The sequence below is a fragment of the Bombina bombina genome, chromosome 8 (assembly GCF_027579735.1).
Source record: "Bombina bombina isolate aBomBom1 chromosome 8, aBomBom1.pri, whole genome shotgun sequence".
Lineage (NCBI taxonomy): Eukaryota > Metazoa > Chordata > Amphibia > Anura > Bombinatoridae > Bombina > Bombina bombina.
The window spans coordinates 36,541,347-36,557,759 of NC_069506.1; positions in this window are offsets into that span (position 1 = coordinate 36,541,347).

Here is a 16,413-nt window from a genome sequence, read left to right on the forward strand (position 1 = left end):
TCTGGACGTGTAACAAATAAAACAGATGCCGGTACTTCTGAGGGATTACCCCCTCCAGCTAATTGCTCTAAGTTAATCTTCTCTGGGCAAGTGGAGCTGATGTGGCCCACTTTGTTGCAAGCAAAACACCTGTGGGTATCCCCCTGCCCAGGTGCAGCACTCACCCCTCCTTTCCCAGAGAGAGCAGACACACTAGACAAAGGCACAGCAGGTTTTGTGAAGGGGGTCGTGCAGCAGCTCCTTTCCAGGTGGATCCCCCCTTAGCAAAGGATTTTCTCCCATTCCCTGGTGACCTGTTGGCTGTGTAAAAATCAGCCAGCTCACCAGCTTCCAATGCTGTTATGGGTTTACAATCCAAAACCCATTCTTGAACGTCTGCTGGGCACAGCTGCAAAAATTGCTCCTTCACAATCAGCCCTTCCAGCTCCTCCATAGTGGCAAACTTTAGCCCTCTGACCCACTGTTTAAAGGTTGTTATCAGGTTTCCAACAGCTGCAGTATAGCTCTCTGATGTACCTTTCTGCAGAGAACGGAATTTCTTCCTGTACACCTCAGGAGTAAGATTATATCTCCTCTGCAGTGCAGCTTTGATGGAATCATAGCCCTGATCAAATTCTGGGGGTAGTTCAGCAAAAGCCTCCAGTGCAGGACCTTTCAGGCCAGGGGTAAGGTACTTGGCCCACTGCTCCCTTGGAATCTAGAACTGTCTGCAAACTTTCTCAAAGCTACTCAGGAATACATCCACATCGCCATCTTTCTCCAGAGTGGGAAAATTCTCTGCACGCACTCTGGGAACAAGTGGGTCTCTAGGTTCACTAGCAACAGGTGAGACAATCCCTCTCTCCAACCATACAAGCTGTAGCTGATACTCTCTCTCAGCCTGTCGTTCAGCAGCCTGTCTCTCAGCTACAGCCGCCTGTCTCTCATAAAATTTGGTAATCAGTTCCATGCGCAAACTTGCATCCACTGAGCCCATATGTTTTAGCACAGTTTGCAAATAACAGTCCAATGAATCCCCAGATCCTGATGAATCACTGCCCACAGCTGCAGACACCTCTCCTGATGCTTCAACTGGTGTGGCCTGGCTGTTATCATATTCGATAAGAAGTTGTATTAGTCCATCTTTGTTCTTTCCACGGGATGGGATATCTCGCTCCTGGCATAACAGTGCCAACATTTCCTTCGCTTGTTGCTGATATAACTCCATATTAAAAATAAAAATAGAAAAGAAAAACAGAGAACAGGGAAGGGGACTGTTTGCAATGTGTGACTATATAATGCACTGAGTTTTAGCCTTTGAAATTGTGAGTTACAATTTATTTTTAGTACTGGGATTTTCACACTAGCAAATCCACAAGCACTAAAATCTAATAACATAAATTATTTTCACCGCTGCCCACTAATTTGTGACAACCAGGGTTATCCAACCCTGTGCCAGTCACTTATTTGGCACAGAAAGGGTTATTAGACCCCTTCTACTGTCACTAATATATCACAATCTAGCCACACCAGGCATGTGATTTAGTTCAGTGGGTGCAAGGGTTAACAACACTCTCTAGTCTGTACTAGACTTAAAAGAAATTCCCAAAACTCCCCTTTAATGCCACCCACACTAAACTAACTATGCTGTCACCACTTATGATTTATTAAAGGGAAAATCCTAAGGAAAAACCCAGACTTACACTTTAACTCGTAGAATACAATTTAGCAGAAAATAACCTAAAATATACAGTTCTAATATTCCAGTCTCTTTCAGTAACGTGGTTCAATTATTAGACAAAGGCCAACACTTAATAAAGGAATTATTTATTATGCCAAAAATATTATGCACAAAGCATTATTAATAAAAAGTTACAATTACACACAGCAAACAGTTTTTAAAAGAAAAAAGAAAAACAGATTGAATACTTTACTAGTCTTTGAAATCTGTTACCAGAGAGATGGCATGAAGCAATTGGGTCCTTACTCTGTGTTGTCACAGCCTCCCTTGTAAGAATGACAATCTTATAGTTGAAAACAAAATTCTTATACCTATTTTCCAGAGATCAAGTTGCCTGACCACACCCTCCTGGGCGGGCTAAGAAACCCCCTGTCTTTTTGACCTTCAATAAACTAAGTATTTGCCTGAAATTATAGAACCCATTATAATTTCTGCTAGGTAAATCTATTTTCATATATACTGACCGGCAATCTCTTCTTTACATTGTGAGCAACGGTTTGATACCAGATATGACAGGGTTGTCATACTTCCCTTCATTTAATGCCATAATAGGTCTTAAAGTGAAGGTCAATTTTCAGCAATGAGTGCCCGGTTTTTAAAAATACTTTTAAAAACAGGGGCACTTTCATTGATGAAAATTTACATTGCACCGGATTTGTAGAAATACTTACCTTTTACTTCGGCAAACCCGAGAGAGAGAGAGAGAGAGAGAGAGAGGGGAGAAAGAGAGAGAGAGGGGAGAGAGAGAGGGGGGGGGGAGAGAGAGGGGGGGGAAAGAGAGAGAGGGGGGGAAAGAGAGAGAGAGGGGGAGAGAGAGAGGGGGAGAGAGGGGGGGGAGAGAGGGGGGAGAGAGAGCAAAAGAGAGGGGGGAGAGAGAGAGCGAAAAAGAGAAGGGAGGGGAGAGTGCGCAAAAGAGAGGGGGAGAGAGAGCACCAAAGAGAGGGGGGAGAGTGCAAAAGAGAGGGGGGAGAGAGAGCGCAAAAGAGAGGCGGGAGAGAGCGCAAAAAGAGGGGGGAGAGAGCACAAAAGAGAGGGGGAAGAGAGAGAGAGCAAAAGAGAGGGGGAGAGAGAGAGCGCAAAAGAGAGGGGGGAGAGAGAGAGCGCAAAAGAGAGGGGAGAGAGAGAGCGCAAAAGAGAGGGGAGAGAGAGCGCAAAAGAGAGGGGAGAGAGAGAGCACAAAAGAGAGGGGGAGAGAGAGAGCGCAAAAGAGAGGGGGAGAGAGAGAGTGCAAAAGAGAGGGGGAGAGAGAGCGCAAAAGAGAGGGGGAGAGAGAGCGCAAAAGAGAGGGGGAGAGAGAGCAAAAGAGAGGGGAGAGAGAGAGCAAAAGAGAGGGGGGAGAGAGAGAACAAAAGAGAGGGGGAGGGAGAGAGCGCAAGGGGTGGGACCGCTGTACTGCAAAAAATGGCCCGGGAGAGGGGGGGGGAGAGAGGGGGGAGAGAGAAAGAGAAAGAGGGGGGAGAGAGAGAGAGAGCAAAAGAGGGGGGGAGAGAGCGCAAAAGAGAGGGTGGAGAGAGAGTGCAAAAGAGAGGGGGGAGAGAGAGCGCAAAAGAAAGGGGGGAGAGAGGGGGGGAGAGTGCGCAAAAGAGAGGAGGAGAGAGAGAGCGCAAAAGAGAGGGGAGAAATAGTGCAAAAGAGAAGGGGGAGAGAGACAGCGCAAAAGAGAGGGGGGGAGAGAGAGCGCAAAAGAGAGGGGGGGAGAGAGAGCGCAAAAGAGAGGGGGGAGAGAGAGAGCAAAAGAGAGGGGGAGAGAGAGCGCAAAAGAGAAGGGGAGAGCGCAAAAGAGAGGGGTGAGAGAGAGTGCTCAAAAGAGAGGGGGAGAGAGAGAGAGAGAGCTCAAAAGAGAGGGGGAGAGAGAGAGCAAAAGAGAGGGGGGGAGAGAGAGAGCAAAAGAGAGGGGGAGGGAGAGAGCGCAAGGGGTGGGACCGCTATACTTCGAAAAATGGCCCATGTGAACGGGCTTTAGGACTAGTTCATCTATAAATAAATATTTTACAATAGGTCAACTATGATTACTGAGGCATAATGCAAACATAAATTCTTAAAGGAACAGTTTAAACACACATTAAAAAAGTAGCTTTATTGCACAACCACATACAACAAACCTATATTCCATTGATCGTACGCTTGTTGAATGCTCAAATATTTTAGAATACGAAGTTTATTTACGTGCAGTATATAAGGTAGTAATTGTGTTTTATTCTATTAAAGTCAGTGGGGGCTTTTTGGTTACTGATGCATGCTTTGAGGGTTCCATAGCGTCCCAGCTTGTGAAGTACTCAGTATAGTTGTCCCTGTACGACTTTCGGAGCGACTGGGAGCGTGTGTGATTTTGAGTTTGAGAGGCTATAATTTGTTATTAAGTTTTGTACTCACAGTAGAGTCAATTTGATAAGGACCTGACAGCAGGGGTGTCTATCTCCTCCCTCACAAGGGCCCACTCTATTTGCCCTCTTTCTCAGTTCTCACTCCGCCTATGCAGCATCTGATGTTGCCTGCTGCTGATTCTCCTCCTTCCCCAAGAGTCTTATCGCCACTTCCAAACAGCAGGAGGGAGGGTGGCAGACACGCAATACGCTAAAAGTAAAGACAGAGCGTGTTGCTGTGACAATGCATTCCTGCTCGATGACTTCATCGCAACTAGAGACATTCCTTAAAGAAACACTTTTCCAGATTTGGGCCACATTGGATCATGGTACTTGTAGTTTCAGGGAGACTGCATTTCATTTGCGGGTGTCAGGGAGCCGCTATTACAATGAGGGAGACTCCCTGACCTTCAAGGAGAGTTAGGATGTCTGCATCAGTATACATCTAAAACTTTGGGGCTTGGTTAGGAGTCTGAAAATCAGCACAATGTTATTAAAAAATAAGCAAAACTATACATGGTTGCAAAAATACTCCCAGATGGGCTATATAAATGGATCATCTACAAAACATTTATGCAAAGAAAAATCTAATGTACAAAGTCCCTTTAATACTAACATTGCCCAGCATTTTCTTTACACAAATGAATGGCCTTTTTCTAGTTGCTGACTTTAGTTATAATGAGACACGCAGAAGGTACAGACAGGTGTAGTTATGGAACATCTTTATTTCTGTCCTTGCAATGAAACACGCACAGAATTGTTCCCAAAATATCATCAGACTTCCCATTTCATCCAAATAAAATCTTCCCTTCTGACAATGTCTTAAATCCAGCCAAGGAGATTAAATATTGCTTTCGCCCACGGACTGAGAAAGCAAAACATCATTTTTCACTGTGGCTGATATTTTCCCACCCACCCATGGAAAATTTCCCTGCAATCTCCACTCAATACTATGTGTCACTGAGCGGGTTATGGAGTCATGCGCAAGGATGGCAGAACATTAATCAGTTAGCGTTGGCTGTTGTTTCACATCTTTTCCTACAGCTGGGCAGTAGTAAATCCAGCTGTGTGACTGAAGGACAGCCAATCAGCCTGGGACTGTGTAATAAACGGAGCCATCGCCTGCTGCCAGCAGCAACAGATACAACCCAGTTAGTCACTGCTGCAGATTCTAACTAGGCAACATTGGCGCCGACAGTCTTGTGACCCCTTGTCCCCTTCTGCAATAAATGCAAACCTTCAAACTCACAGGGATTGAGCTGCATACAGCAGTGAGGACCAACTTCCTAACACATAGGGGGTGCAGACCAATGTTTTACAAGTCTTAAAGTGAATGTAAAGTTTCATCAAATAGTGCCCGGTTTTTAAAAATACTATTAAAAACAGGGGCACTTTCATTGATGAAACTTTACAGTGCACCTTATTTGTAGAAATACTTACCTCTTCGTCTTGAAAGCCGCTCCAGCGCTTCGCCAGCCCGTCGCAAGCCTCTTCCTACGTCAGCAATGACGATTCCGGCATCCTCCAATCACGGCTCGCATTGCCTAAAGCAACTCCGTGATTGGAGGAAGGCCGGAATCGTCATTTCTGACGTAGGAAGAGGCTTGCGACGGGCTGGCGAAGCGCTGGAGCGGCTTTTAAGACGAAGAGGTATTTCTACAAATATGGTGCAATGTAAAGTTTCATCAATGAAAGTTCCCCTGTTTTTAATAGTATTTTTAAAAACCGGGCACTACTTGATGAAACTTTACATTCACTTTAAGGGCCACATATTAATTATAGATATTGTGCACACAAACAATACATTTCCTTGAAATCTCCAGGTAATGTTGCTAGGTACTCTCTAGCTCCAGTTCTCCCCCTCATCTGAGTTTACCCACTAGCCAGAAGTCCCCAAACTAGGTTTTTTTAATTCCACTTTTTTCTCGGACCACAAAATCTATTGCACATATTTACAATTATGCTTTTTCACTGGTGCCACAACCTATAATATTAAATTATAGAGGGACAATTGAAATAAAAGGTGAAGGAACTGAGCCTCAGGCTTGTTGTCTGAATGATACTTCTTGCTAATGCTCATGGTTTGATAGATACTTCCTACTAATGCTCATTGTCTGATAGGTACTTCTTGCTAATGCTCATTGTCTGATAGGTACTTCCTACTAATGCTCATTGTCTGATAGGTACTTTCCACTAATGCTCATTGTCTGATAGATACTTCCTACTAATGCTCATTGTCTGATAGATACTTCCTACTAATGCTCATTGTCTGATAGGTACTTCCTACTAATTCTCATTGTCTCATAGGTACTTCCTGCTAAGGCTCATTGTCTTATAGGTACTTCCTGCTAAGGCTCATTGTCTGATAGATACTTCCTGCTAAGGCCCATTGTCTGATAGGTACTTCCTACTAATGCTCATTGTCTAATAGATACTTCTTGCTAATGATCATTGTCTGATAGGTACTTCCTACTAATGCTCATGGTCTGATAGATACTTCCTACTAATGCTCATTGTCTGATAGGTACTTCCTACTAATGCTCATTGTCTGATAGATACTTCCTACCAATGCTCATTGTCTGATAGATACTTCCTACTAATGCTCATTGTCTGATAGGTACTTCCTACTAATTCTCATTGTCTCATAGGTACTTCCTGCTAATGCTCATTGTCTGATAGGTACTTCCTGCTAATGCTCATTGTCTGATAGATACTTCCTACTAATCCTCATTGTCTGATAGATACTGCTAATGCTCATTGTCTGATAGGTACTTCCTACTAATGCTCATTGTTTGATAGGTACTTCCTACTAATGCTCATTGTTTGATAGGTACTTCCTGCTAATGCTCATTGTCTGATAGGTACTTCCTCCTAATGCTCATTGTCTGATAGGTATTTCCTGCTAATGCTCATTGTCTGATAGATACTTCCTACTAATGCTCATTGTCTGATAGGTACTTCCTACTAATGCTCATTGTCTGATAGATACTTCTTGCTAATTCTCATTGTCTGATAGGTACTTCCTACTAATGCTCATTGTCTGTTAGGTACTTCATACTAATGCTCATTGTCTGATAGGTATTTCCTGCTAATGCTCATTGGCTGATAGGCACTTCCTGCTAATGCTCATTGTCTGATAGGTACTGCTAATGCTCATTGTCTGATAGGTACTTCCTACTAATGCTCATTGTCTGATAGGTATTTCCTGCTAATGCTCATTGTCTGATAGATACTTCCTACTAATGCTCATTGCCTGATAGGTACTTCCTGCTAAGGCTCATTGTCTTATAGGTACTTCCTGCTAAGGCTCATTGTCTGATAGATACTTCTTGCTAATTCTCATTGTCTGATAGGTACTTCCTACTAATGCTCATTGTCTGATAGGTATTTCCTGCTAATGCTCATTGGCTGATAGGCACTTCCTGCTAATGCTCATTGTCTGATAGGTACTGCTAATGCTCATTGTCTGATAGGTACTGCTAATGCTCATTGTCTGATAGGTACTTCCTACTAATGCTCATTGTCTGATAGTTACTTCCTACTAATGCTCATTGTCTGATAGGTATTTCCTGCTAATGCTCATTGGCTGATAGGCACTTCCTGCTAATGCTCATTGTCTGATAGGTACTGCTAATGCTCATTGTCTGATAGGTACTTCCTACTAATGCTCATTATCTGATAGGTACTTCCTCCTAATGCTCATTGTCTGATAGGTATTTCCTGCTAATGCTCATTGTCTGATAGATACTTCCTACTAATGCTCATTGTCTGATAGGTACTTCCTACTAATGCTCATTGTCTGATAGATACTTCTTGCTAATTCTCATTGTCTGATAGGTACTTCCTACTAATGCTCATTGTCTGTTAGGTACTTCATACTAATGCTCATTGTCTGATAGGTATTTCCTGCTAATGCTCATTGGCTGATAGGCACTTCCTGCTAATGCTCATTGTCTGATAGGTACTGCTAATGCTCATTGTCTGATAGGTACTTCCTACTAATGCTCATTGTTTGATAGGTACTTCCTGCTAATGCTCATTGTCTGATAGGTACTTCCTCCTAATGCTCATTGTCTGATAGGTATTTCCTGCTAATGCTCATTGTCTGATAGATACTTCCTACTAATGCTCATTGCCTGATAGGTACTTCCTGCTAAGGCTCATTGTCTTATAGGTACTTCCTGCTAAGGCTCATTGTCTGATAGATACTTCTTGCTAATTCTCATTGTCTGATAGGTACTTCCTACTAATGCTCATTGTCTGATAGGTATTTCCTGCTAATGCTCATTGGCTGATAGGCACTTCCTGCTAATGCTCATTGTCTGATAGGTACTGCTAATGCTCATTGTCTGATAGGTACTTCCTACTAATGCTCATTGTCTGATAGGTACTTCCTACTAATGCTCATTGTCTGATAGATACTTCCTACTAATGCTCATTGTCTGATAGGTACTTCCTACTAATTCTCATTGTCTCATAGGTACTTCCTACTAATGCTCATTGTCTGATAGGTACTTCCTGCTAATGCTCATTGTCTAATAGCATACCTCCCAACATTTCAAAATTCAAAAGAGGGACACCCCCCCCCCCCCCCGCAGCAATTTTTTTTAAATGTCGTGGGCGGGGCTTAAAAATTCATAAGACTAAAGTAATATAAATAAAATTATTAATAAAGTCAGATTTTAATACACTTAGGCAGCAAATCAAACACAAGCTCAAACCACTGGTATGGCTATGTGAGCTATGTATTTAATTATCCTTTGCAAAGACATTGCTAAATATTTTTATCTTAATTGGACATTTAATAATAAATTCTTTAAAACTGCTCTCTGCATTCCCCATTAATATTCTAAATTCTGGCCTTTAAAGTCAGCAAAAATGCACAGTAGCACACTACATAGCATACACTTACACATGCAGATACACACACACTACATAGCATACACTTATACATGCAGATACGCACACTACATAGCATACACTTATACATGCAGATACACACACTACATAGCATATACTTACACATGCAGATACACACACACTACATAGCATACACTTACACATGAAGATACACACACACTACATAGCATAAACTTATACATGCAGATACACACACACTACATAGCATACACTTATACATGCAGATACACAAACACTACATAGCATACACTTACACATGAAGATACACACACTACATAGCATACACTTACACATGAAGATACACAAACACTACATAGCATACACTTATACAGGCAGATACACACACACACATTACATAGCATACACTTATACATGCAGCATACACTTATACATGCAGATACACAGACACTACATAGCATACACTTATACATGCAGATACACACTTATACATGCAGATAAACATACACACACTATATAGCTTACATTTATACATGCAGACACACACACACTACATAGCATAAACTTATACATACAGATACACACACACAGTTATGGATACAGATAGACACACACTACATCATATATGGGTATCTGTAATTCATTGTATGGGGTCCTGGGGTTGGCAAGCACATTAGCTGGTAGTCTGCGGCTGCCACTGTTCGTTACCCTGGTGTTAGCACTGCTCATTGTATAAAACTGAAGGCGTGCTAGTATTAGCACCAGGGGTTAGACATCATCACTACCAGAGGTAGGTTAGAGAGGTCACCATTACCCGTGGTCAGAGTGTATACAGCCTTCTTACTCCTGCTTAACGGCACACACCATTCCTTTTCCACAGGGAATCTAACAGGTATCTAACTGTGAGAGTAAAGCCAGCTGCTTCTGAGTATGGGCCCAACAGAATTTAAAATTATTATTTTTTTAAATGCCTGGGGCAAATCGGGACAGATGGCTAGCAACCCGGGACAGGGGGACAGACCCCTAAAATCGGGACTGTCCCGTGAAAATCGGGACAGTTGGGGGGTATGTGATATTTCCTGCTAATGCTCATTGTCTGATAGATACATCTTACTAATGCTCATTGTCTGATAGGTACTTCCTGCTAAGGCTCATTGTCTTATAGGTACTTCCTACTAATGCTCATTGTCTGTTAGGTACTTCCTACTAATGCTCATTGTCTGATAGATACTTCCTGCGAATGTTCATTATCTGATAGGTACTTCCTACTAATGCTCATTGTCTGATAGGTACTTCCTGCTAATGCTCATTGTCTGATAGGTACTTCCTACTAATGCTAATTGTTTGATAGGTACTTCCTGCTAATGCTCATTGTCTGATAGATACTTCCTGCTAATGCTCATTGGCTGATAGGCACTTCCTGCTAATGCTCATTGTCTGATAGGTACTGCTAATGCTCATTGTCTGACAGGTACTTCCTACTAATGCTCATTGTTTGATAGGTACTTCCTGCTAATGCTCATTGTCTGATAGGTACTTCCTCCTAATGCTCATTGTCTGATAGGTATTTCCTACTAATGCTCATTGTTTGATAGGTACTTCCTGCTAATGCTCATTGTCTGATAGGTACTTCCTACTAATGCTCATTGTCTGATAGGTATTTCCTGCTAATGCTCATTGGCTGATAGGCACTTCCTGCTAATGCTCATTGTCTGATAGGTACTGCTAATGCTCATTGTCTGATAGGTACTTCCTACTAATGCTCATTGTCTGATAGGTACTTCCTACTAATGCTCATTGTCTGATAGATACTTCCTACTAATGCTCATTGTCTGATAGGTACTTCCTACTAATTCTCATTGTCTCATAGGTACTTCCTACTAATGCTCATTGTCTGATAGGTACTTCCTGCTAATGCTCATTGTCTAATAGCATACCTCCCAACATTTCAAAATTCAAAAGAGGGACACCCCCCCCCCCCGCAGCAATTTTTTTTAAATGTCGTGGGCGGGGCTTAAAAATTCATAAGACTAAAGTAATATAAATAAAATTATTAATAAAGTCAGATTTTAATACACTTAGGCAGCAAATCAAACACAAGCTCAAACCACTGGTATGGCTATGTGAGCTATGTATTTAATTATCCTTTGCAAAGACATTGCTAAATATTTTTATCTTAATTGGACATTTAATAATAAATTCTTTAAAACTGCTCTCTGCATTCCCCATTAATATTCTAAATTCTGGCCTTTAAAGTCAGCAAAAATGCACAGTAGCACACTACATAGCATACACTTACACATGCAGATACACACACACTACATAGCATACACTTATACATGCAGATACGCACACTACATAGCATACACTTATACATGCAGATACACACACTACATAGCATATACTTACACATGCAGATACACACACACTACATAGCATACACTTACACATGAAGATACACACACACTACATAGCATAAACTTATACATGCAGATACACACACACTACATAGCATACACTTATACATGCAGATACACAAACACTACATAGCATACACTTACACATGAAGATACACACACTACATAGCATACACTTACACATGAAGATACACAAACACTACATAGCATACACTTATACAGGCAGATACACACACACACATTACATAGCATACACTTATACATGCAGCATACACTTATACATGCAGATACACAGACACTACATAGCATACACTTATACATGCAGATACACACTTATACATGCAGATAAACATACACACACTATATAGCTTACATTTATACATGCAGACACACACACACTACATAGCATAAACTTATACATACAGATACACACACAGTTATGGATACAGATAGACACACACTACATCATATATGGGTATCTGTAATTCATTGTATGGGGTCCTGGGGTTGGCAAGCACATTAGCTGGTAGTCTGCGGCTGCCACTGTTCGTTACCCTGGTGTTAGCACTGCTCATTGTATAAAACTGAAGGCGTGCTAGTATTAGCACCAGGGGTTAGACATCATCACTACCAGAGGTAGGTTAGAGAGGTCACCATTACCCGTGGTCAGAGTGTATACAGCCTTCTTACTCCTGCTTAACGGCACACACCATTCCTTTTCCACAGGGAATCTAACAGGTATCTAACTGTGAGAGTAAAGCCAGCTGCTTCTGAGTATGGGCCCAACAGAATTTAAATTTTTTTTTTTTTTAAATGCCTGGGGCAAATCGGGACAGATGGCTAGCAACCCGGGACAGGGGGACAGACCCCTAAAATCGGGACTGTCCCGTGAAAATCGGGACAGTTGGGGGGTATGTGATATTTCCTGCTAATGCTCATTGTCTGATAGATACATCTTACTAATGCTCATTGTCTGATAGGTACTTCCTGCTAAGGCTCATTGTCTTATAGGTACTTCCTACTAATGCTCATTGTCTGTTAGGTACTTCCTACTAATGCTCATTGTCTGATAGGTACTTCCTGCTAATGCTCATTGTCTGATAGGTACTTCCTACTAATGCTAATTGTTTGATAGGTACTTCCTGCTAATGCTCATTGTCTGATAGATACTTCCTGCTAATGCTCATTGGCTGATAGGCACTTCCTGCTAATGCTCATTGTCTGATAGGTACTGCTAATGCTCATTGTCTGATAGGTACTTCCTACTAATGCTCATTGTTTGATAGGTACTTCCTGCTAATGCTCATTGTCTGATAGGTACTTCCTCCTAATGCTCATTGTCTGATAGGTATTTCCTGCTAATGCTCATTGTCTGATAGATACTTCCTACTAATGCTCATTGCCTGATAGGTACTTCCTGCTAAGGCTCATTGTCTTATAGGTACTTCCTGCTAAGGCTCATTGTCTGATAGATACTTCTTGCTAATGCTCATTGGCTGATAGGCACTTCCTGCTAATGCTCATTGTCTGATAGGTACTGCTAATGCTCATTGTCTGATAGGTACTTCCTACTAATGCTCATTGTCTGATAGGTACTTCCTACTAATGCTCATTGTCTGATAGATACTTCCTACTAATGCTCATTGTCTGATAGGTACTTCCTACTAATGCTAATTGTTTGATAGGTACTTCCTGCTAATGCTCATTGTCTGATAGATACTTCCTGCTAATGCTCATTGTCTGATAGATACTTCCTGCTAAGGCTCATTGTCTGATAGGTACTTCCTACTAATGCTCATTGTCTGATATATACTTCCTGCTAATGCTCATTGTCTGATAGATACTTCCTGCTAAGGCTCATTGTCTAATAGGTACTTCCTACTAATGCTCATTGTCTGATATATACGTCCTACTAATTCTCATTGTCTGTTAGGTACTTCCTACTAATTCTCATTGTCTGTTAGGTACTTCCTACTAATGCTCATTGTCTGATAGGTATTTCCTGCTAATGTTCATTGTCTGATAGGCACTTCCTGCTAATGCTCATTGTCTGATAGGTACTTCCTACTAATGCTCATTGTTTGATAGGTACTTCCTGCTAATGCTCATTGTCTGATAGGTACTTCCTACTAATGCTCATTGTTTGATAGGTACTTCCTGCTAATGCTCATTGTCTGATAGGTACTTGCTACTGATGCTCATTGTTTGATAGGTACTTCCTGCTAATGCTCATTGTCTGATAGGTACTTCCTACTAATGCTCATTGTTTGATAGGTACTTCCTACTAATGCTCATTGTCTGATAGATACTTCCTGCTAATGCTCATTGTCTGATAGGTATTTCCTGCTAAGGCTCATTGTCTGATAGGTATTTCCTGCTAATGCTCATTGTATGATAGGTACTTCCTGCTAATGCTCATTGTATGATAGGTATTTCCTGCTAATGCTCATTGTATGATAGGTATTTCCTGCTAATGCTCATTGTATGATAGGTACTTCCTGCTAATGCTCATTGTATGATAGGTACTTCCTGCTAATGCTCATTGTCTGATAGGTACTTCCTACTAATGCTCATTGTCTGATAGGTATTTCCTGCTAAGGCTCATTGTCTGATAGGTATTTCCTGCTAATGCTCTTTGTATGATAGGTACTTCCTGCTAATGCTCATTGTATGATAGGTATTTCCTGCTAATGCTCATTGTATGATAGTTACTTCCTGCTAGCAGACGATTGGCCGCAAATCTGCAGGGGGCGGCATTGCACAAGCAGTTCACAAGAACTGCTGGTGCAATGATAAATGCCAACAGCGTATGCTATCGGCATTTATCGATGTGCGACGGATATGATACGATACTTCGTATCATGTCCGCTCGCACATTAATAAATATGCCCCATAGACTCTTTCCCTGATGCAACTACGTCCAAAAATGCAGGTTTGGCCCATTTTAACCTCTTCCATCCCCAAAAAGTGCCCTGGAAATGTTGGGAGGCATGTATTTGTCTCTTGTCATTGGATTACCTGATGTGTTCAGCTAGCTCCCAGTCGTGCATTGCTGCCCTGGAGCTAACTTTAACTATGTATTTAATCCCTTTGCAGGAAAAAAAAGAAAAAATAGATTACGTGAATTAAAACAGGAGTTATTAAAACCTATGAGATCATGAAGCACCTTACCTATTATTTGATACACAACAAAAATAACTCATGTGAGAATCAAACTATCTACAGTCTAGTTTAGCAATAAATAAATATAGTGTGAAATAATTGTGAATTTAAAATACTCTCTACAGACAGACACATTGGCCCCTAGGTTTACGAGTGTGGTATCATTTTCTTGAGGACAAGGAAAGGATTTAAGAAAAACAACTTTGCACTCTGATACAATAGTTGAAGTGATCATATCTTTATTATAGTGATCTATAATATCCTATTTCTTTATCTGGGTTTCTAAGGTTAAAAACAGTAGCTGGGATTTTTTTCTCCTCTATGAAAACAAACAAGCACATATCAAGATACTACAGATGGATATATAAAGAGTGATTGTATAATATGTCCCTATTTGCTTATAAATGCTGACATTTTCTTTCCCAGTAAGAAAAGAAACTTAAAAGAACAGGTACTGTAAAATTGGTTTCCCTTTAATGTGTTTGCAATGACTTCTTATATCAGTTGCAGAGCATAGATTGTATAGGAAATCATGTTATGTTTATTTTATATATGAAACAGCTCTTTCTGCTAATTAAAACCACAACCCAATAAAATAAGCTTAGCTTCTATGGAGAGCAGACCTCATTATCATATCTAATTAGTTAAAGGGACATTCCACACAAAATTTTAATCTAAATGGATGCATTTCAGTTTTGAATAGAAACATTTTGTAATATACATGTAATAGCAGAGATACTTGTAATAAAAGCAATAGTTGTTACAAAAGTGTATTTAAGTATGCACCATGCACCAGCATTTTAAGCACAGCACTTGCTCAAAAAGCTTATGGTGCTGGTAATGACTCAATTTGTTAATTGCTGACATGATACAAGCCCCACTAGCCCTCTGAGCTGCTGCAATATTTACAATTCTGGTGCAGTGAGAATATCTAGCTATGCTTCACATGCACATGCAGAGAAAAATGTTAACACTAAAATAAATGTTTCTATTCAAAGATGTAACTCATCTATGTGCATTTTAATTTTTACCGGAATGTCCCATTAAGCAAAGTTCTCATCTTATATATATCAATATTTATTAAAAGACCAATATAAAATAATGGAAAATTAACATTTTAGTACCTCTCTGTCACAGCACCCACTGGTAGTGTGATTTAATGTAAACCTTCTTGTTCACATATTTTTTCTGTAACAAGTACTTGCGTACTGACATGTTTTGTATAGGTGGACATCAATCAAAATCAGCCTTTTCAAATGACAAAATATAGGTAAATGATACATTTGTAAACAATTTAATACACACCAGCTGGTAAAGTGGATCACTGGAAACACATTCAAGAGGAACAAAACTACAGTACATTGTCTCTTTAAAAAACGGGGGGGGGGGGGGGGGGAGACAAGCGCTACTTACACAGATTTGAATTCTCTGGACAATAGATTTTTGGAATCTAAAGATTATTATGTTATCTGCACTAATGGGATATGAAACCCAAAATGATTCAGATAGAGCATGTGATTTTAAACAACTTTCTAATTAACTTCTATTATTTGGTGCATTCATTAGGATATTCTATATCCGATTTGTGTCATGAAAGCGCATTTGTGACGAAACAAACGCTCATCTCTAGCAAATTCCTTTAACATAATAAAAACACATCTTCCAACAGAGCATTGAATGCTTAATATTCAAAGGAGTATTATAGAAATTGTATTAGTATTTAATGGAAATAAATACTACATATTTTGTTTAATTCTATGTATAATGGTCACTTGTGCCCTCTCAAGTAAACAATACAATTCCATACATGATGTGATATTTCATAGAACTTAGGAACCACCTCTCCTGTATGCTGCCCAAGCCCTGGTATATA